Raw genomic sequence first — 23,442 nt, forward strand, 5'->3', positions numbered from 1 at the left:
TGAGGGAACCAACGGCTTATTTCTGTTCCCTTTGAGGCATCTGATGAAATGTGCTAAATAATTTATTTTGATGAAACATCCTTTAGTTCAGAATTTTCACCATCAGTATTGCACTTTTAGAGATGATCTTATGAGAGAAATGATCAAAAAGTGTTGCAGATACACAGTGACTTCACTTGTTAGATTATTTTATGGTACCTTAAACTACTGAAGATCTCCAGTTGAAAAAGACTAGAATAGTTGCAAAGTCCATATGACAGGTATACTATTTTTAGGTCAAGCCAGGAACAAACTAGGCTGAAAGCATAATGCATCTTTTCCAAGTTTTATGTATTGGTGAGGACGTCGGTATGTGTTTACTTGTAGGAAAATGTTCATTTTATTTGTCATGTAAAAAGAAAAACAGAGTCAAAACAGAACAAAACAGGTTGTTATTCAAGTTCAAAATTAAAGAGTTAACAAGAAATAAATTCAGAACATTCTTTCTCAAAGTTCAAGTTTGGGTATATAGTACAAGTGAAGAAGAGTGAAGTATTTAGTAACAGTCGATCAAGATACAAATGAAATACGAAATACAGTTTTAGAAAAAGATCATTGACAGGTATGAATGGTCTCTATACTAATTTTAGGAGTCCAGTATTCTCCTATACCTTCTGGTGACAGGCATTGAATAAAATCAATTTAAAATACCTTGGCCAATCTTCATAGGAGACTATGAAGGAATGAGAGAGGAGTTAGCTAAGGGAGAATGGGACAAGAACTTTATGGTGGGTCAATTGAGGAACAGTGGAGGACTTTCAAAACGATTTTTCACAATGCTCAGCAGAAGCATATTCCAGTGATAAGGAAGAACTTTAGGAAAAGAGAGAGCCAGCCATGAATGTCTAAGGAAATAAAAGAAAGTATCAGATTGAAAAAAAAAAATACAAAAAAGCAGAGTAGTGGGAATCTAGTAGATTGGTAAATCTTTAAAGGTCAACAAAAAGCCACAAAAAAAGGTTGTGAGGAAAGTAAGATAGGTTATGAGAATAAACTAGTTCAGAATATAAAAACAGACAGCAAAAGTTTCTATAAATATGGAAATCGTAAAAGAGTGGTGAAAGTAAGCATTGGTCATTTAGAGGATGAGAAGGACAATTTAATAACTGAAAATGAGGAAGTAGCCGAGACTTGAAACAGTTATTTTGTGTCGGTCTTTACAGTGGAAGATGCAAATAACATGCAGAAAACCAATGGCATGAAAGTTAAAGCAGGTGAGGACCTAGAAACTATCATTATCACTAAGGAGGCAGTGCTGGGCAAGCTAACGGGGCTAAAGATAGACAAGTCTACTGGCCCTGATGAAATGTATCCCAGGGCACTAAAAGAAGTAATGGGGGAAATAGCAAATGCACTAGTAATTATTTACCAAAATTCACTGGACTCTGCGGTGGTTCCTGCAGATTAGAAAACAGCCAATGTGACGCCACTGCTTAAAAAAGGAAATAGACAAAAAGCCAGTTAGCTTAACTTTGGTAGTGAAGAAAATGATAGATTCAATCATTAAAGAAGAAATAACAAGACATCTGGACATAAATTGTCCCATTGGGAACACCCAGGATGGGTTCATGAAGGATAGGTCATGTTTAACTAATTTGATGGAATTCTTTGCGGACATTGCTTGCATGGTGGACAACGGCGAACCTGTGGATGTGGTGTATCTGGATTTCCATGAAGGCATTTGACAAAGTGCCACACCAAAGGCTGCTATATAAGATAAAATTGCATGGTATTAACTGGTAATGTATTGGCATGAATAGAGGATTAGTTGACCAGTAAAAAGCAAAGAGTAGGGGTAAATGGGTGTTTTTCTGGTTGGCGGTCAGTGGCTAGTGGTGTGCCTCAGGGATCAGTGTTGGGACCTCAATTGTTTACAATTTACATAGATGATTTGGAGTTGGCGACTAAGTGTGGTATGTCAAAATTTGCAGATGACACTAGGGTGAGTGGTCGAGGAAAGTCTGCAGAAGACACTGAAAGCCTGCAGAGCAATATAGATAATCTAAGTGAATGGGCAAAGGTCTGGAAAATGGAGTACAAGGTTGATAAGTGTGAGGTCATACATTTTGGTAGGAATAACAGCAAAAATGGACTATGTTTTAAATGGTTAAAAAAATTGCAGCACGCTGCTGTGCAGAGGGACCTGGGTGTCCTTGTCCATGAATAGCTAAAAGTAGGATTGCAGGTGCAGCAGGTAATTAAAAAAGCAAATGGAACCTTGTCTACCATTGCTAGAGGGATGGAGTTTAAAAACAGGGAGGCTATGCTGCAGCTGTATAGGGCCCTGGTGAGGCCACATCTGGAGTACTGTGTACTAGCTCTGGAGTGGGTGCAGAGTTGATTCCAGCTTTGAGAGGTTGGATTATGCGGCAAGACTGAATAGACTTGGATTATACTCATTGGAATTCAGAAGAATGAAGGGAGATCTTATAAGATATAAGATAACATATAAGATTATGATGGGAATAGATAAGGTGGAGGCAGGGAGGTTGTTTCTGCTAGCAGGTGAAACTTGGACTAGAGGGCATCGCCTCAAAATAAAGGGAAGCAGATGTAGGACTGAGGTCAGGAGGAACTTCTTCACCCAAAGGGTTGTGAATCTGTGGAATTTCCTGCCCAGTGAAGTGGTTGAAGCTACCACAAAGTGTTTAAGGCAAGGCTAGATAAATTTTTGAACAGTAAAGGAATTAAGGAATATGGTATGCGGGCGGGTAAGTGGAGCTGAGTCTAAAAAGATCAACCATGATCTTATAACATGGAGGGGCCGGCTTGAGGGGCCAGGTGGCCTACTCCTGCTCCTGGTTCTTATGCTCCTATATTCTAGATCTCATTTTAACTGTGGTAGGTGACTGTCAGCCCTATGCAGTATAAGTGTCCCATTCCTCAACTCTACTGCGAAGGGTCAAAATTGAAAGGGACCGGCAGGCATGATCTTGGCGTAAGGGTGCAGATCACAGCCCACTGAAATTTAAGGCATTGACCTTTTGCCATTTTACATGACCTCCTTGTATCATACAATATATTTAAATTTACAAAAAAAAGTGCATTTTACCAATTTTTAAAAGAAAATATCAGATTTCAATAACATGAAAAGAATTTACATTCAAAGTGATTAAATTAGAAATTAATCAATTACTGGATTCATGTGTGAGAAATAGTTAAACGTATTACCTATCTAAGTTCATCTTTTTTTCAAATCAAAAGATAGGTTTCCAGTTGGCTCTTACATTTGACAAAATGTTGTTATATTCTGCTGTGTAATCAATGATATTACAGATCTGATGTTCTGACATCATGAACTCCTGATTTAAAAACTGGCATTTGATAGGAAGACACAATGATGCTTTCTTGCAGCATAGAACTATTTCTCCCAAATTAAATGATTTATTTAATAACATCAGTTTTGTTACTACAAAGTATATGGTGCTTTAAAATCATAGTTGTACGCATTTAATGAATATTTATCATTATAAATATAGCCTAACTGTCAATCTTTCAAGTAAATCTATTCCTTAAATGCTGCATTCAGACTGGATTTAGCAGTGATTCTTCATCTCAGGTATGTGCTTTTGGCACTTGGCTAGCCTTCAATGTCAGATCCCATTTTGTATTCTTATGTCATTCATGTATGCTTAGTGAATCACTTCCAAAGTCTAGTTATCGCCTCTAATTACCAATTGAAATGCTATCATTTGCAAGCCACTATCACGACACACTCTCAATGGATGTTAGCTAAAACTGTTTTTGCAATCTTCCTAACTATTATCAAGAAGTTTGAGGAATAGATACATACAATCTCTTCTGCACGATTGAATAAAACCCAGAGCATTCACAATGACATTTAGGATGGCACGGTGGCTCATTGGTTAGCAGTACTGCCTCACAGCACCAGGAGCCTGGGATTCAATTCCACCCTCGGGTGGCTGTCTTTGTGAAGTTTGCACATTCTCCCTGTGTCTGCATGAGTTTCCTCCAGGTGCTCCGGTTTCCTCCCATAGTCCAAAGATGTGCAGACTAGATGGATTGGTCATGCTAAATTGCCTGTGGCATTCAGGAAAGTGTAGATTAGGTGGGTTATTGGGGGATGGGTCTCATTGGGATACTCTGAGGGTCAGTGTGGACTTGTTGGGTCGAAGGGCCTGTTTCCACACTGTAGGGATTTTATGATTGTTCCAAGAATTATATCTACTGCATTTAATCCAAATTGCACCATTATGGAATCACATTTAGAAAAATATACCAGCACTGGAGATGGCCCAGAGAAGGTACACAAAGTAGATCCTGGATATGTAAAGACTTCTTTTTAACAAGGAGGGTTTGAGTAGGTTAAACTTTATTTGAGTTTAAAAGAATAAGGGATAATTATTGAAACAAGATTTTTAGGGGCTTGATACTATCAAATTGTGGGAAGATCTAGGACTACAGGACGATTTAAGACACAAGTGAGGAGGTCTTTCTTCTCTCAAAAGCCAGTGAATCTATGGAAGTCTTTACTACAGAAGGTGTAGAGGCTGTCATTAATTATATTAAAGGATAAGATTTTTAAACTGTAAGGGAATCAAGATTATAGAAATAAAGGCTGGAAAGTGTAGTCAAGGATTTTCAGATTAGCCTTAATTAAATAGATCAGTTAATTTCATGATTTCATTGAATGACAGAAAAGAGTCAATGGGTTGAATGTCCTACTTCTCCTATGTTTAATGGTCTTAGGCTTAAATGATCTGAAATCTTTGCTGAATTTTCAGTCCCATAAAAGGGTAGGCTTGGAAATAGGCAGATTTGAAAAGTTACACTTCTAGATAGCATGTTAGGTAACTGGCAGTATTACTCTGGGCCATTTTCCCAGATGGAGGTCATTAACAAAGGTGCTACCTACTCAAAAGTGGTGAACCGCCTGAAGGCAGCCTCCACCAATAAATATAGGGATGCCATTGCTCCAGACAAGTTTTGAAGCCCTAGCAGCCCACCAAGCTACAGCTGTGTTTGATGAGAGACACTTCCCCTTCCACAGTTGTAGCCTGGCCACTGAGGCAAATTGTAAAACGTTTTACCTATCTAAGTCTACCTATTAATAGGTAGGTCTCCAGCTAGATCTTACATTTGACAAAATGTTGCTGTATTCTACTGTATAATCAATGATATTACAGATCTGATGTTCTGATATCATGAACTCATGATTTAAAAACTGGCATTTGATAGGGAGAAACAATGATGCTTTCATGCAGCATAGAATTATTTCTGTTAAATGATTTATTTAATATCAGTTTTGTTGGTACAATGTGATGCTTTAAAATCATAATTGTATGGATTTAATGAATATTTATTATTATAAATACCTATATAGAGTCATACAATGCAGCGAAGACCCTTCAGCCCATTGAGTCTGCACTGACATAACTACTACTAAAGGAATGCTAATACTAATTACCTGCACTTGTCCCATATCCTTGAATGTTATGATATTTCAAATACTCATCTGTATATATTTTGAAGATTGTAAGTTTTCCAGCCTCCACAATCTCCCAGGCAGTGCAGTCCAGGATTCCTACCACCCGCTGACTGAAGAAATGTTTTCTCAAATCCCCTCTAAATCTTCTGCCCCTTACCCTAAACTATGCACTCTTATGATTGACCCCTAAAACAAGGGAAACAGCTACTTTCTATTCACTCTATTCATACCTCTCATAATCTTATACAGCGCAATCATGTTGCCTCTTGAGTCTTCGTTGCTCTAAAGAAAATAATTCAAGCCTATCTAGCCTCTCCTTATACCTCTATTTCTCCATCCCCTGTAACATCCTGATGAATTTCTTCTGTACTTCCTCTGGTGCTTTCACATCCTTCCCGTAGTGAAATGTCCAGAACTGCAAAAACACCCCAGTTGTGGCCGAACCAATGTTCTGTACAACTCCAGCATTAGTTCCTTGCTCTTATACTTTATGCCTCAATTGATTAGTATGTGTCCCAAATGCCTTCTTAATGACCTTATCCTTTGCTCTGCCGACTTCAGGGTTCTGTGAATAACTACCCTAAAGAGAAGCTGCCTTGATTTGGAGATGTTTCATTTACCTGTACTGCAGGCTGCTGCTCCATTTCAGCTTGAAGCACTTCAGCATTCAAGAGCCAACAGACCATTCATAATTAGACATTGAGCCTACCTTTGGCCATTAATTAGCTAATTCAGGGAAGCTCACTTCTGGGTGATTGTTTCCAAATGAATATGTGGTTAAGACCCCCAATTGACTGTCATGTTGGGGTCCTAGCCAAAACCAAAATCCTTGCCCCTGTTCACATGCATTATTAACATACTAAAACAAAGACTGTTGGTTGAATAGAATAATTATAATCATCGGATAATTGGAACTTCTAATATAAATATTTAGCAACATGCCACATTATTGTTCTGTGGTATCTTCCAGATAATAAATATCATAGAAAATATCATTTTAAATATTTTAAGAGATATTTTGGAATGGAGAAATAAGCTGCATTAGCAATCCCTAATTGAAGATATACTTGTTGAGAAGAAAACTAGAAAATAGTTAGAAAACTATACACAATGGCCAACACATCGGTAAAATTAAATAAAATTAATCATTAAAATGAATAATGTGTAAAGAAAACACTCAATATTGAGCATATTTCTATTAGTTGATGTTAATGTAATCTTGTTACAAATATGTACTAATTCCTTGAAGCATTTCCTTGCCTTGTTGATGCTGAAGAACTAAAAAGCTGAAAAAATAAGCCTTTTTATTGAGAATTTCCATTTTACTAAGAATGCTTCAGGCCAATCTGCCCAGAAAACTCCGTTCACATTTTGACAACCTTGATGATTTCCACCAGAGCAGCTTAGGCACTCCATAATATTTGAAATGAAACAACCCACAACATTTTAAAATTGAATCAATTCACCCTACCTTTGGATGCTTTAAAAAAATTTCAGAACTTCAGAATTTCATATATGGCCCAAAGCGGTGCAGTAAGCTTCACTGAAGTCAACATATTAGTTGTTGAGATATACACAGACAAACAAAGAAACGGGTCTGAAGCATTACCTCAGTACACCTTCAGTGGCAGGTGTAATAGGCTGGAAGATGTAGTGCCATCAGCACAAGTTTGCAAGGGTCGGCACAATTTAAGATTTGTGCAAGAATACCATTTTCTGAACTACGTTCCACATATTAGGAATTCGCTCACATTGTGTCTGAAATAATTTAAATAATCCACTTTTCGTTAGCAACAGGAATCTTGTACTATAAAAAAAGTTCATTCTCCAGAAGTAGGGTGACTAGGGTTTAAATGAAGACACAAAAAAAAAAGCATCATGTGTACCATCAAAAAAGCTCTTTATTTCTGCGCATTGTTGATAACTGTCTCTGGATGACTGTGACAAAGCTCGTTAATTCCAGCAATACTGATCAATAGTTAATCAAATCATAGTTACACTCACTACCTACCCAATTTGTTCACCAAGTAGGTCATCTCTTGAACTATGGTAACAGTGGTGGTAATTTCATGATGTTGTCAGAGAGAGAATTCCAAAGCTTTAAATAATTATAGAACAAGAGGATGATATGTGATTTCAAGGGAAATGTCAACATGATTGAGTTCCCATGACTTTGCTGCTCTGTGTCTTCTTTTGGTAAAGCATTCAGGGAACAGAGTAACATGGGAAGCCATTCAACCCATAAAGCTTACCCAGTTATTCAATGTACTAACGACTTTATCAACCAGTGATTTTTTTTCATATATAGTCATATCCAAGGGTAATGTTCTAGGAACATAGGATCAAATTCCACCATGGCAGATGGTGAACTTTGAATGCTATAAAATCTGAAATCAAAATCAAACATTTGAATGACATGGGCATTAATGAGAAAGTTGGGGAACTTAGACAAGATGTTCTTTGACATCTTATGAACATTCAAACATGGATGGGCCACTCAGCCTTTTGAAACTGCTCCACAATTCAATAAGATCATGTTTGATATGATTTTAACCTCAACTCTACATTCCTGCACACTAGTGATAATCTTTCATCCCGTTAGTAATCTTGAGGAAGGAATTACAAAGACTCTTAAGCCCTCTGAGGAAAAGAAAATGTTTCCTCATCTGTTTTAAATAGGTGCTTACTTATTTTTAAAACCATGACCTCTAGTTCTAATTTCTCCCTCAAGAGGAAACATCCTTTTGACATTCACCCAGCAAGTCCTTTTAGGATCTAATATGTTTCAATTAAGTCACTGCTGCTGCTTCTAAATTCCAAAGGATACAGGTCTAGCTTGTCTAGCCTTTACCCATGAGACAATATGCTCATTCTAAGTATTAGTCTAGCAAACCTCTAAACTACTGCAAAGCATTAACACTCACCCATAATTATGGTGACCAGTAAGATACTAAGTAGTCAAGATGCAGTCTCATCAATGCCCTGTATAACTGAATCATTAGCTCCCTACTCTTGTATTTAATTCCCTTTGCAATAAAGTATAGCTTTCCTGATTACTTCCTGCATACTAGCTTTTTGTGATTCAGCTGCTAGGACACCCGCTTGGAGATACCTTACATTTTTCTCAATGAAGACAGATACAATAATTTAATAATTTAACTCCATTGTTATTTCTCAATTCTACATCATAATTTCTCCTGACTTTACCCATAATTAACTCACATTTGACATTTTTTTTTCCTTTTCATATACCTGTAGATGCTTTTCTAGGCCTTTTTTTATGTTTTTGTTAGTGTACATTTATTTCTTTCACCCTTTATCAGATTCTTGACCCTCCTTTTGAAATATTATAAAATCCACTCAATCTGCAAGCTTACTACTCTTTCTGGCAACTATGTTAACCATTCCTTTAATCTCATTCAAACCTTAACTTCTATGTTTGCCATGTTTGAATGTCATGACTGTAGAAATTTGCTGCAATGCATCAAGTTTGTAGTGCATTTTGTACAAAGTAAATAACACAACCTTAGTATCCCAATGATTGAACGACTGGATACCAAATCAGTGATGAAGGTGTACAGAACCATACATTTTTACCTTGCATAATATTTTATTCTGAGTGTTGTTACAGTTTTATCCATCTGTTATGGACTGAGTATGTGATCATATACCTGGCTGAGATTTGTACATTAATTTGGGACTTTGAGCAGACAGGTGAACCATTTGTCTCACTGTATTAACCATTCTGCCCCAGTCATGGTGTTAAAATGACTAGTCCAATTAAGGAGATGGTCAATAATGACCCTAAAAATACTGATGGTATTTAGTACTGTAGAAAACAACCCCAGTTCTAACCTTATGGCAGAAGGAAAGACACTGATGTATAACTGAAAGATATCAGGCAATGGGCACTGACCTGAACAGGACTTTCAGTAACAACTTGATATGACAGCTGGCTCAGAACCAGCATGATTTTACAGGTGTGAGGCACAACTTGAGCCGTCACCCATATTCATGCCTGGGAGAGGAATGGTGAGGGGCAGAGACGTAACATGTATCAACTGTTAATAGACTTTCTAAAAGAAAATTGATAGAAACATGGAAAATAGGAGCAGGTGTAGGTCATTTGGCCCTTCAAGCTTGTTCCACTATCATGTTCAATTGAACAGGACCGATCATCCAACTCTCTAATCTGATCCCACCTTTTCTCTCAGACCCTTTGGTTCCTTTAGCTCTCAGAAGAATATTGTAGATTGGAACTAAGGTCGTTGACTATGAGATCCGTGATTGAGGTTGTTAACGAGGGCCAATCAGGGAATCCTGGCTGATAGATATAAACAGGAGATTTAGACAATCTCCTCATTATGGACACTGGCTTTGAAAAAAAAGAAAAAGATTAAATAAACAGGAGATTCAGAAGATCTCCTCAGTCTAGGAACTGGCTTAAAGCTGGCTGGTTGGAGCCCACGTACAGTGCATATTCAATAAAGGGTGACTTGGTTACATGATACTAGCCTTTATGCAATTATTTCAGATAAACAATTGATTTTCAGTGATAGGGATTTTCAGCAAATGGTAAACCTGGTAAACCACTTCTTGCAACTGGATAAATACCCAATCTTTTGCATAGAGGATTTGCATGCAAAACTGGGAGTGGGGCAGTGCTTTACATGAGCTACACCCACCTACAACCGCAATTAGATTAGGAGTTCCAGAAGTGTGCCACAGTTTATACCAATAATGGCTTATACTAATACCAAGACTGCAATTCAGGTATAGTCAGTGTGCACCCTTTCCTAGCAGATGATGGAGAATGTTTTGTAAGCGCTACCCCACATCGCCATTTACATGGATATCATGCTAACAGCCAGGAAGAGCATGAAACAACACGTGACAACCTTGGACATAGTGCTTAAATGTTTTTTTCCAGATACCTTAGAAGGAAACAATGTGTGTGTTCCAGGTGTCTCAATGACCTACTTGGGCTACAGAGTCAATAAACCTGGATTACACCTATAAAGGGAGGGCAATCAAGGGTGCCCTAATTCCCAGGTCTGTACTGGACCTTAGGTCTTTCCCTGGGTTATGACAGGAAATTCCCATGTAACCTGGTCTCCAGCTTGGAACCCTTACACCTGCTATTGAAAATAGGTCAGCATTGGAATTGGTCACACAGCCAAAAGAAAAATCTTTTGAACTGCCTTGTCAGAGCTCATGTACTGTACACATGTAAATTAAGGATGACTTAAGGCTAGGATGCCTTGAAGATATTAAATTTTATGGCTTCAACAACTTTCTGTGCAAGAGAATTCCACAAGCTCATCACTCTCTGAATGAAGAATTTTTTCCTTCTGTCCTTGTGCCCTTAAATCATGACCCTTAGTTTTGGGCTCCCAGTTATTTGGAACATTCTTACCATGGTTTCCCTTTATGAGAATCCCCTTATTCTTTTAAAATGCAGTGAATATATTCAGTCTCATTTCATAAGTTTGTCCTGCCAACCTAAGAATCAGTCATTTTTTTATATTCAGTCACAGGATGACAATGTCGCTGGCTAAGCAGCATTTATTGCCCATTCCTAATTGCCTAGATGGCAATTAAAAGTCAACCACATTGTTGTGGGTCTGGAGTCTCATGTCGGCCAGAGCAGGTAAGGATGGTTTCCATCCCTAGAGGACATAAGTGAACCAGATAGGTTTTTCCAGCAATCAACAATGGATCAGTCATCATTGGATTCTTAATCCCAGATATTTATTGAATTTAAATTCCACCAACTGCCGTAGTGGAGATTTGAATCTGGGACCCCAGAACATTATCTTGGTTTCTGGATTAACAGTCCAGCCATAGTACCACTAGGCCATCGCCTCCCCCATAAACTGGTAATCCTTTGTATTACTCTTGCCATAGCCAGAATATCTTTCCTCAGATAAGTAGACCAAAACTGCACACAACATTTCAGATATGGTTTCACAAAGGACCTGCATGATCCCTGCTTCTGTTTTTGAATCCTCTCACTAGGAAGGCAAACATTCCAATTGCCTTCTTCATCACCTCCATGTTTACTTTCTGAACTTGTTTTTCAAGGTCACCCGTGTCTTGTTGCACCTCCCCTTTTCCCAATCTCTCACTACTTTGATGCTAAGAACACAAATGCATATTACTATCTAAGTGGTTAACCTCATATTTATGTGCATTATACTTCATCTACCATACATTTTGCCCATTGATTCAATTTAGCCAAATCACGCTGAAGCATCTCTATATCCTCCTTGCAATTCACCCTCCCACTCAGATTTGCATCATCTGAAAATTTGGAAATATTGTTTGTAGTTCCCTTAGCTAAAACCTTTACATTTTGAATAGTTGACCGGGCATAGTTAATTGTAGAAATAGACCGAGTGGACATTATAATCACCTGTAATACCTACCTACTGAAGTCACAGTCACTTCATGATAGTTTCTCCAATTTTAATTGGGACCTTTTACGAAAGATTACTCACTACATTTTAAAATTGTGCTGTGATATATGTGCATTAATATGCCAATTCAAATAACACAGCGAGGGCTTCATTGATTTCAAAACAATTAAAATTGGATTTCAATATAGTTAACATTGGTGGATTCTGAGAGAGTTAGGCAATCCACTCCACTAGGCAATGAGGCCAGAAAGCTACTCACATGTATATCTCAAAGAACAGATGCCGTCTAATTCGGAGATTAATTTCCCCTTTTATGTAATTTCAGTATTCCAAAAAAATTGGACCATAGGGCAATGAATATCAACCAGATAAAAAAGGGTTTACTTGTGTGCAATTAAATGGGTGGGCCTCGGATTTTAAAAAAAGGCAATGAAATAGACAATTTGTGTCAACAATCATATTGATTTTATTATCAATACAATATGGTGAAATTTTCCAAGGATTAAGAGTAACAACTTTTAAAAACAAGTCTGAGAGAGAAAGAAGCCTTTGGGCTGAAACTTACATTACTTGGCTAAGCACAAATTGCATTGAGTGCTTTGAAAGCTTTCTCACGGTCAGGTCTTACGAGTTTTCTCACCATGTCTTGCCAAACTCACTTCATTAATTACTCATTTTGCCCCATGGCATTGCTTGTGTCTACTTTCTTCCCTATCTTACCATGCATTGTCCCTAGAAAAGCTTGTCACCTAGTGGATAATGTATGGTTTAGAAGGGGTGGACACTAGGAAGTTGTTTCCGTTAGGCGGGGAGACTAGGACCCGTGGGCACAGCCTTAAAATTAGAGGGGGTAAATTTAAAACTGAAATGAGACGACATTTCTTCAGCCAGAGAATGGTGGGCTTGTGGAATTCATTGCCGCAGAGTATAGTGGAGGCTGGGGCATTGGATGCCTTCAAGGCAGCAATCGACAAATTCTTGATCTCAGAAAGAATCAAGGGCTACGGGGAGAGTGCGGGGAAGTGGTGTTGAAATGCTCATCAGCCATGATTTAAATGGCGGAGTGGACTTGATGGGCCGAATGGCCTTACTTCCACTCCTATGTCTTATGGTCTTATATACAATGAAACACTGACATCTCCTATGCTCCCACCATATCTAAGAGGTCATTGTGCACCCGAGACAATTACTGGCAGTTCTGGAACTGCAGCATATGGTTGCCAAGATTTACCCTGGATGTGAGACAGGAAATCAGTCCACTGCCTTATAGGCATGATCACAGCACTCCACCATGTCATCATGATCCAAGGTTGCTATGTCAGTTAAAGCAGTCTTAGCTGATTGCAGAAATGCCCAACAGTATAGAATAAAGATAATGACTTTCTTCACTTTGCCAGCCTAAGTAACACCATCTTGTCTCTGATACTGCACACTCACTGTCGTTGCTACTGCACTCACCTTCCATCAAGGCTCATGCTCTGCCACACTTACTATTGCCTGCAAACTCCTCATCACTGGCTTTCACCCATCCCAATCCTCAACACTGCTAAGGCTGCATAATCTCTGTGCTGCCTACTCACTTGCTAAGGACACCACCTTAGATGTGCGGAAAATAACAGCTTTGCCACATATTTTTAATTTCCTCATAAAACTGTCTCCCACTTATTCTAGAAGGAAATCAGCTTGCAATAGGCAGAAAGATTTACGAAGGGTGGTGTTCTGTCCCACATTCAGCACCTCACCCCTCAAGGGACAGGCAGGGCAAGATCCAGACTTTAACTGCTCTGAGAAAGCCTCTGACTGGTATCGGCCGCTGTCCTTCACTAACTGTGCCAGAATTCTGTGTGCAGCCCATGATGTAATATTGAAGTTAAGAATCATCCTGTAAATGCTTTGAAGGTATGCAATGAGAGTTTTTGGAGGCTGTCTCATTTCATATGCCAATGCCATTGTGGTGTGCTTATGGCCAATGCTGATGGAGTGTGCCTGAGATGTCATTATGTGTTTTTCAACATGGATTTGTTTAGAACAAGCAATGTGCTGAATCTGCCAGACAGCCCCTTTAGTATCTTTGTTGAGTTTTCCCACTAGCTTGTTCTATGAGTTTGGTGAAATGGAAGATTGATTATTAATGACATGAGTCATGCCAATATTAAGGTATTTCACAAGCAATAACCCCCATTAATTGACATTTTGCCACTGTCTAGTGAGGATCTCACCTTGCTACCCGTAGACAGCAAGGTGTTTCAGTGGTTAGTACAGCTGTCTCACAGCACCAGGAACCCAGATTTGATTCTTCCCTTGGTCTGTGTGGAGTTTGCACATTTTTCCTGTGTCTACGTGGATATTCTTGGGTGCTCCAGTTTCCTCCCACAGTCTAAATATGTGCAGGTTGGGTTGATCGGCCATATTAAATTGCCCATGGTCAGGGGATCTGTAGGTTAGGTGGGTTAGCCATAGCAAATGCAAGGTGATAGGGTAGGGGGTAGGTCTGGGTGGGATGCTCTTCAGAATTTCACAGTAGACTCAATGGGCTGAATGGCTTGTTCCATATTGTAGGGAATGCATTCTATTCTAAAAACGTAAAAGATGGAGTGAGATGATCTAAAAGTTGAGATTGGCCCCGTTGTACTTGCTGAATTCTGTCACTTGATTCTCATTCTAACCTATGTCACTAAGACACCTGTGACATTTTGCCCATGCAGTTGAATCGTCTTTTATTTTAAAGACTGTTGGAAATGCTTCTTCTTCCCGAAATCATATATTCTGGGGCACTGAGTGAGAACTGGCATAATTTTATTTTGTCTAATCTTATCCATCAGAATTCTCCTATCAATATATGTTGATGAATCAAAACTCTACTAAATAGAGCAACATGACAATGTTAAAAATTCCCATGCTATTGCTGTAAATACAATTTCAGACAAATTCTACCAACATTGAGGCTATGCATTTATGCCAATAAGACAATTCAGTCTGTACCATGAAACAGAGAATACCAAATGTATTTAATAAGTTACAGAGATAGTAGGAACTGCTGATGCTGGAGAATCTGAGGCTTCTCAGTGGGGTTAAAGTTGTTACAGAAATACAGAAACGATGCTGGAGAATTCTGAAGAAGGGTCTCGACGCAAAAGGTCAGCCTTCCTGCTCCTCTGATGCTGCTCGGCCTGCTGTGTTCATCCAGCTCTATACCTTGTTATCTCTGTATTTAATAAGGCCATCTTTATGGAAAGATGAGAAATTTTGCTGAATGCCAATGTTAGGTATATTGTGTGTTAGACTTTCTCTGAAGATGTGTCATTTATAGAAAGTACTTGAGAAGTACTTGCATTGTGAGGGAACATCACATCATATGCCACTTAACAGAATACAGTCCTCACATCTCTCCTCCTGTCTCCAATACTTTTGAGCAGTTGTCAACTTCACATCCAATTGCTTGTGCTTTTACTTTTGTTAATGTCATGTATTTAAAATTTTTACTATATATTTTAAAGGCATCAAAGTGTTTGGGAAGAAAGCAGAAATATGACATTGTGGTAGAAGATCAGCCATAATCATTTTGAATGTGGAGCAGGTTCAAAGAACTGAATGGCCCACTCCTGCTCCCGTTAACAATCTCTGTTAACAATCTCTTGTGCAGAACCATGTCATTGACATTCCCTTCTTCAGCAAGTTAATAATTTCTTCAAAAAATGTTTTGTCTTTTGTAGAATTATATTGCAAAACTTTCTCCCTTAGCATTTACTTTACTTCTTTTGAATGAAAACATTTTCAGGTTTTCTTGTAGTAATGATATTTAGTCTTTTTCTGCAGTAGCAACAGTGACAGACGGCTATACTAATTGCTGAAATAAATCCTGATTATCCATATAAAATGTAGAATATTGGTCAAATCTCATCTCTAACTCTAAATAAACACAGTTGCCAGCCTCTGAGCCACCTGCCAATACAGCAACGGAAGCGATGTTGCTGATTTTAACAACCGTATTCATTAGTCTTGAAGTTTTATGATCATTTGTGTACTCCATACTTCTAACTAAGCCCCGTTGAGAACCTTCTGTTCTGTCATTATGCACTGAGTGCTACTTTATACCACAGTTTTGCCTCTCCGTCACACCAGCGCGATGAATCAAACAACAAAGAAATGAGCTGTCTCCCCATTTTGCTTCACCAATATTGACTGCAATGCAGAGCTGTGACATTAAACTCTCAGACAACACAAGTCACAAACTGCTGCCACCTACATATTATCATTACTGCAAGGATTAACGACTGTCAATGGCACTTTATTACGACTGACAAAATGGTCTCCAGATGTCTCAGTGCTTTGATTGTAAAACCAACTAAAATTCCAAATCCTACATGATTAATCTTTATGGGATCTTAATTATAATGCAGTCTTACCTCTGTGAAACATTGAACACAATAGTGAGATAGTCAGCACCACAGCAAACATGTGCAAAGCTCATTAGACATTTAGTTTCAATGAAAATCCAATCAAAACCCCATAATGTGTTGCATGTTGATTGTCACTTGAGAATGACATACCAAGAACCAGGGGAGGAATTTTAGCTTAAAAATAGAGCACAGGAAATCGTTAAGTGTAGGTTGTCTCTTTGTGACCAATTTCATCACAGCTATTGTATTTGTATCTGTTTTATGAGTTTCTTGACCAGTTAGGCTGAATAGGTATGATGACAATCTACATGCAACAATTTGAACTTGAGTATTTAAAGTTATACGGTAAAGATTTCAGATAATTATTGGTGCAAATGTTCAAATAAAAGCAATTGCTACAACGGAATCCAATGTTCCATTTTAATTATTGCTTAAGGGGATGAGGCTTAGAATCGTAGAATTCCCAAGATGTGGAAGCAGGCCATTTGACCCATCAAGTCCATACCGATCCTTCGAACAGCATCCTATCCAGACCCAATAATCCTGTATCCCTGCATATTCCATGACTAATCCAGTTAGCCTGAACATCCTTGGACACTATAGGCAATTTAGCATGGTTAATCCACCCAATCTTCACATGCTTGGACTGTAGAAGGAAACTGAAGCACCCAGAGGAAACCCATGCAAACACAGGGAGAATGGGCAAACTCCATACAGACAGATGTCCAAAGGTGAAATCGAACTAGGGTCCCTGGTGCTGTTGCTAAACACTGAGCCATTAGCCACCCCAATACTATTTCAAAGGGCAGTTAATTCATGTTCTTTTATATCTGGAGTCATAGGTAGGCCAGACAAGGTAAAGATGATAGATTTTCCTCCCTAAAGGACCATAGGTGAAGCAGTTTTTTTTTACATCAATAGTAGTTTAATTCTTTTTGTTCTTTGTTCGTGGTATGCAAGTGTTGCTGTCAAGACTAGCATTTGTTGTCCACCATTAACTCAAACGAGATAAGGGACAGCATAAACTTAGAACAAATGTACAAAAACACAAGAAACAGTCTTGCTGAATGGGAAAGATACAAAGACCAACAAAGAGCGACAAAGCAGCTTAAAAGAGTTACCATAAGGGATTAAGAGAGGAAAATTGCCATAGCTGATGACATTTTATAGTTACACAAAAGAAGTGTGTAGTCAGGATCAATACTGAACCACTAAAGGCTGAAAGCGGAGACATTGTTAATGAAGATGGGAAAATGGCAGACATGTTGAATAAGTACTTTTGCCTCTGTATTATGGGAGAGAAGAAGAATAGCTTGCTAGAATTCCCGAAGAAATTAACAGTGGATGAAAAACTGGGACAGGTGTTTTTTAAGAGTAAAGCATCAGTAATTAGGAAATTAAGGGAAAAGAGGTATGATACCTGCCCCTAAACCTCCCCTCCCACCTCCATCCAAGGCCCCAAACAATCTTTCCAGATCAGGCAACGATTCACCTGCACTTCATCCAACCCCCTGTTGTCCCATTATGGTCTCCCGTATATCAGAGAGACCAAACACAGACTAGGGAGCCGGTTCTCAGAGCATCTGCACTCTGTAAGCATCAACAATTCTGACCTTCCAGTGGTCATCCATTTTAATTCCCCCTCCCACTTCCCTGACAACGTGTCCATCCTTGCACTACTCCACTGTCAGAGTGAGGCCAAATGTAAACTGGAAGGACAACACCTGACATTTCACCTTGGGAGCTTACAGCCCAATGTCCTCAACATGGACTTCACCAACTTCAAAATCCCTCCACTCTCAGGCTTATCCCATGTCCAGCCCTTCCCCTCCCCCTCACCTCCCTGACCTGTTACAACCTGTCCATCTTCCTACTCGCCTTTCTGCTCCACCTTTCCCATGGACTGATCACAATACCCCCTACCTGCATCCACCTAGCACCAACTCTCCTACCGCTCCCCAAGCCCCACACACCTTCCTTTATTTCTAACCTGAAGAAGTTACCCTCCTCCCTCCGGACCAACCTCCAGAGAATCTCTCTCCCAGTGCAACTCTCCTCTCCACCAATCTTCTTTTCTATCCATCTTCAGTCTGCCTCCCCCTCTCTCCCTATTTATTCCAGAACCCTCTCCCCATCCCCCTCTCTGATGAAGGGTCTAGGCCCGAAATGTCAGCTTTTGTGCTCCTGAGATGCTGCTTGGCCTGCTGTGTTCATCCAGCTTCACACTTTGTTATCATGGATTCATGACAGGTAGGTCTTGCCAGACAAACATCACTTAATTCTTTTGAAGATGTGATTAAGCCAGTGGGCAGTAAATTGGATGGTGTTTATATGGACCTCTGGAAAACATTTGATAAAGCTTCACATCAGAGATCGTTTACTAACATGGAAACCCATAGATTTGAGGGCAAATTACTGACATGGATGGGAAATTGATTGAGTGGCAGTAGGGATGATAGGTTGGCAAATTGGTAGGATGTGTGACCAGTGCTGTCTTACAAGGATCTGTATTAGACTACAAGACCATTAGATACAGGAGCAGAACGTGCCCATTCAGTCCATCATATTCAATCACGGTCAATGAGTTTCTCACCCTCATTTTTCTTTGCCTTTTCCCCATAACATTTGATGACCTCATTATTCAAGAACCGACCTACCTGTGTCTTAAATGCACACAGTGACTTGGCCTCTGCAGTCTTCTGTGGCAATTAGTTCCGCAGATTCATCACTTTATGGCTGAAGAAAATACCTCAGTTCCAAACCTTCAGTCTGTGGCTATGCTATGAGTGGAGACACCTTCTCCATATGCACTTTGTCTCGGCCTCTTAGTATTCTTCATCTCCAGGATTATTCTTGTAAACCCTCTTGGACACCATCAAAGGGCAGCACATCTTTTCTTAATACGGGACTCAAAACTGCTCATGATATTCTAAATGCGGTCTTACCAGAGCTTTATACACCTTTAGCTGTACATTGCTGTGTACTAGACTTCTTGAACTGAAGGCTAACATTGCATTTTCCTTCCAAACTGCCAACTGAACCTACATATTAAACTTAAGAGAATCCTGATCCAGGATCCCCTTGTGCTTTAGATTTCCAAAGCCTTTCCCCTCTAATCTTCCTACAAAAGTGCATAATCTCACACTTCCTCACATTGTCATAGAGCCATACAGTATGGAAAAAGACGCTTTGGCCCAACCAGTCCATGCTGACCATAACACTAAACTAGTGCTACCTGCTTGTGCTAGGCCCTCATCTCTCCAAACATTTCTTATTCAGGTAGAACATAGAACATAGAACAGTACAGCACAGAACAGGCCCTTCAGCCCACAATGTTGTGCCGACCATTGATCCTCATGTATGCACCCTCAAATTTCTGTGACCATATACATGTCCAGCAGTCTCTGAAATGACCCCAATGACCTTGCTTCCACAACTGCTGCTGGCAACGCATTCCATGCTCTCACAACTCTCTGCGTAAAGAACCTGCCTCTGACATCCCCTCTATACTTTCCACCAACCAGCTTAAAACTATGACCCCTCGTGCTAGCCATTTCTGCCCTGGGAAATAGTCTCTGGCTATCAACTCTATCTATGCCTCTCATTATCTTGTATACCTCAATTAGGTCCCCTCTCCTCCTCCTTTTCTCCAATGAAAAGAGACCGAGCTCAGTCAACCTCTCTTCATAAGATAAGCCCTCCAGTCCAGGCAGCATCCTGGTAAACCTCCTCTGAACCCTCTCCAAAGCATCCACATCTTTCCTATAATAAGGCGCCCAGAACTGGACGCAGTATTCCAAGTGCGGTCTAACCAAAGTTTTATAGAGTTGCAACAAGATCTCACGACTCTTAAACTCAATCCCCCTGTTAATGAAAGCCAAAACACCATATGCTTTCTTAACAACCGTGTCCACTTGGGTGGCCATTTTAAGGGATCTATGTATCTGCACACCAAGATCCCTCTGTTCCTCCACGCTGCCAAGAATCCTATCCTTAATCCTGTACTCAGCTTTCAAATTCGACCTTCCAAAATGCATCACCTCGCATTTATCCAGGTTGAACTCCATCTGCCACCTCTCAGCCCATCTCTGCATCCTGTCAATGTCCCGCTGCAGCCTACAACAGCCCTCTACACTGTCAACGACACCTCCGACCTTTGTGTCGTCTGCAAACTTGCTGACCCATCCTTCAATTCCCTCGTCCAAGTCATTAATAAAAATTACAAACAGTAGAGGCCCAAGGACAGAGCCCTGTGGAACTCCACTCACCACTGACTTCCAGGCAGAATATTTTCCTTCTACTACCACTCGCTGTCTTCTGTTGGCCAGCCAATTCTGTATCCAAGCAGCTAAGTTCCCCTGTATCCCATTCCTCCTGACCTTCTGAATGAGCCTACCATGGGGAACCTTATCAAATGCCTTACTGAAGTCGATATACACCACATCCACAGCTCGACCCTCATCAACCTTTCTAGTCACATCCTCAAAAAACTCGATAAGGTTTGTAAGGCATGACCTACCCCTCACAAAGCCGTGTTGACTGTATTTGATCAAGCCATGCTCTTCCAGATGGTCATAAATCTTATCCCTCAGAATCCTTTCTAACACCTTGCAGATGACAGACGTGAGACTTACCGGTCTATAATTGCCGGGGATTTCCCTATTTCCTTTCTTGAAGAGAGGAATTACATTTGCCTCTCTCCAGTCCTCAGGTACGACTCCAGTGGAGAGCGAGGATGCAAAGATCTTCGCAAGTGGCGAAGCAATTGCATTTCTCGCTTCCCAAAGCAGCCGAGGACAAATCTGATCTGGGCCTGGCGACTTGTCAATCTTAATGTTTGACAAAATTTTCAGCACATCAGCTTCCTCTATCTCTATCCATTCCAGCATGCACACCTGCTCTTCAAAGGTTTCATTCACTACAAAGTTCGTTTCTTTCGTAAAGACAGAAGCAAAAAAGGTACTTACCCAAATGTCTTTTAAATATTGTAACTGTACTTGCATCCACCATTTCCTCCTGAAGTTCATTCCACATAGGAACAACTTTCCCTGTAAGACATTGCCCTTAATGCCATTTTTAAATCTTTCTCCTCTCACCTAAAAATATGCCTCCCAGTCTTGAAATTGCCCACCCAAGGGTAAAGACATCTACCATTCACCTTATCTATACCCCTCATGATTTTATAAACCTCTATAAGGTCACCCCTCAACCTCCTACACTCCAGTGGAAAATTGTCCCGACCTATCAAGCTTTTCCGTATAACTCAAACTCTCCATTCTGAGCAACATCCTGGTAATTCTTTGTGAGCATTCTCCAGCTTAATAGTATCCTTCTTAAAACAATGTGAGCAGGACTGGACACTGTACTCCAGAAGAGGCCTCACCAACACCTTATACAACCTCAGCATGACATCCCAACTCCTACATTCAAAGGTCTAAACAATGAAGGCAAGCGTGCCATCTTAACCATCTTGTCTACATGTGCTGCAATGTTTAAAGAATTATGAACCTGAACCCCTACGCCTAGATTGTATTCCATCTTCCAACTCTCTTAGCCTTTCCAAGTTCTACTTCAGCCTTCCTCCTTTCCCAGCCTACCTACCCCTCTACCTTTCTTTGTGTTATTTTTAAATTTAGCAACAATGCCCTCAGTTCCATCATCCAAATAACTTGTGAATAATTATGGCCCCAACATGGACCTCTGCAGATTTCCACTATTCACCAGTACTCCACTAATCATCCTGAAAAAGATCCCTTTATCCAAAGTCTCTGCCCTCTGCCATTTCAGCCAATTCTCTAATCACGCCAGTAACTTACCCCTACACCATGGGCTCTTATCTTATTTAACAGCCTCCTGTACGGCACCCTGTCAAAGGCTTTCAGGAAATTCAAATAGATCACATTCACTGGCTCTCCTCTGTCTGACTTGTTTGTTACCTCCTCAAAGAATTCTAACAGATTTGACAGATATGACCTTCCCTTGACAAAGCTATGCTGACTCGACGGAATTTTACCATGCACTTCTAAGCACTCATAATCTCATACTTAATAATGGAGTCTAAAATCTTACCATTGGCTGACGTCAGGCTAACATGTTTATAGTTTCTTGGCTTCTGCCTCCTTCCCTTCTTAGAAAAGGGTGTCACATTAGCCATTTTACAGTTTTCTGGATCCCTCCTTGACTCCAGCGATGCCTGAAAGATCACCACAAATGCTTCTACATTCTCCTCAACTGTCTCTTTTAAACCTTTGGTTTGTCATCCATCTTTAAGTGACTTATCCACCTTTAGATCTTTCAGATCCTCTAGCACCTACTCCTCAGTGAAGGCTACCACACTAACCTCTGTCCCCTGACTCGCTTGGAGTTCCGGTATCCGCGTATCTTCCAACATGAAAATTGGTGAAAAGAACCTATTCAGGTCCTCTGTCCTTTCTTCACTATTTTGACATTGCCACCCTAACTTTCCACATCCAATACCCACTCTTGCCTTTCTCTCACCTTTAATATATTGAAAAAACTCTTGTACTATTCGTTATAATACTAGCTAGCTTACTCTAATATTTCATTTTTGCAATCCTGATGGTTTTTTTTGGCTATCCTCTGCTGTTTTTTATAGGGTTCCCACTAATCTTCACCACATTGTACAACTTTCTTTTGCATTTATGCTGTGCCTGACTTCCCTGACATAAACCGTAGTTGCCTCATCCTCACTTTAGCATATTTCTTCTTCCTTGGGATAAATTTCTGCTGTGAATTACCTACTCTTATCAAAATTACCGCCAGAAACTCCTGCCATTGCTGCTCCACCATCTTCCCTGATGGGTTCCCCTTTCAATCAACTTTGGCCAGCACTTCCCTCACGTCTTTGGTAACTACTTTTACACAATTGCAATAGTGGTACTTCTCCTTCGCAAACTGCAGGGTGAATTCTATCATATCATGGTCACTGTCCCCTTCGGGCTCCTTCATTTTAAGATCCTGAATCCATTTTGCCTCATTACTCTTTGCCAAATCCTGAATTACTTGTTCCTTTGTGAGCTATACCACAAGCTACTCCAAAAAACCCAACCTTCGGACATACCAGAAGTTCCTTTTCTTGAGATTTACTGTCAACCTGATTTTTGCAGTCCACCTG

At 39.9% G+C, this 23,442-nt stretch overlaps 2 protein-coding genes across 2 annotated transcripts in view; one reads left to right on the forward strand and one right to left on the reverse strand.

The window, feature by feature from the left end:
• The window catches only part of LOC132209586 (uncharacterized), a 71,497-nt gene that overhangs the window by 24,898 nt on the left and 23,157 nt on the right, over positions 1–23,442 (forward strand). The gene's annotated exons all lie outside the window — the stretch shown is intronic.
• LOC125451593 (oxygen-regulated protein 1-like) overlaps positions 21,298–23,442 on the reverse strand; it is a 179,394-nt gene continuing 177,249 nt past the window's right edge. Inside the window, exon 11 of the mRNA XM_048528871.2 lies at positions 21,298–21,355. The gene's annotated coding sequence lies outside the window, so the exon portion shown is untranslated. The remainder of the gene's footprint in view (positions 21,356–23,442) is intronic.

Source organism: Stegostoma tigrinum, chromosome 5, assembly GCF_030684315.1.
Source record: "Stegostoma tigrinum isolate sSteTig4 chromosome 5, sSteTig4.hap1, whole genome shotgun sequence".
Taxonomy (NCBI): Eukaryota; Metazoa; Chordata; class Chondrichthyes; order Orectolobiformes; family Stegostomatidae; genus Stegostoma; species Stegostoma tigrinum.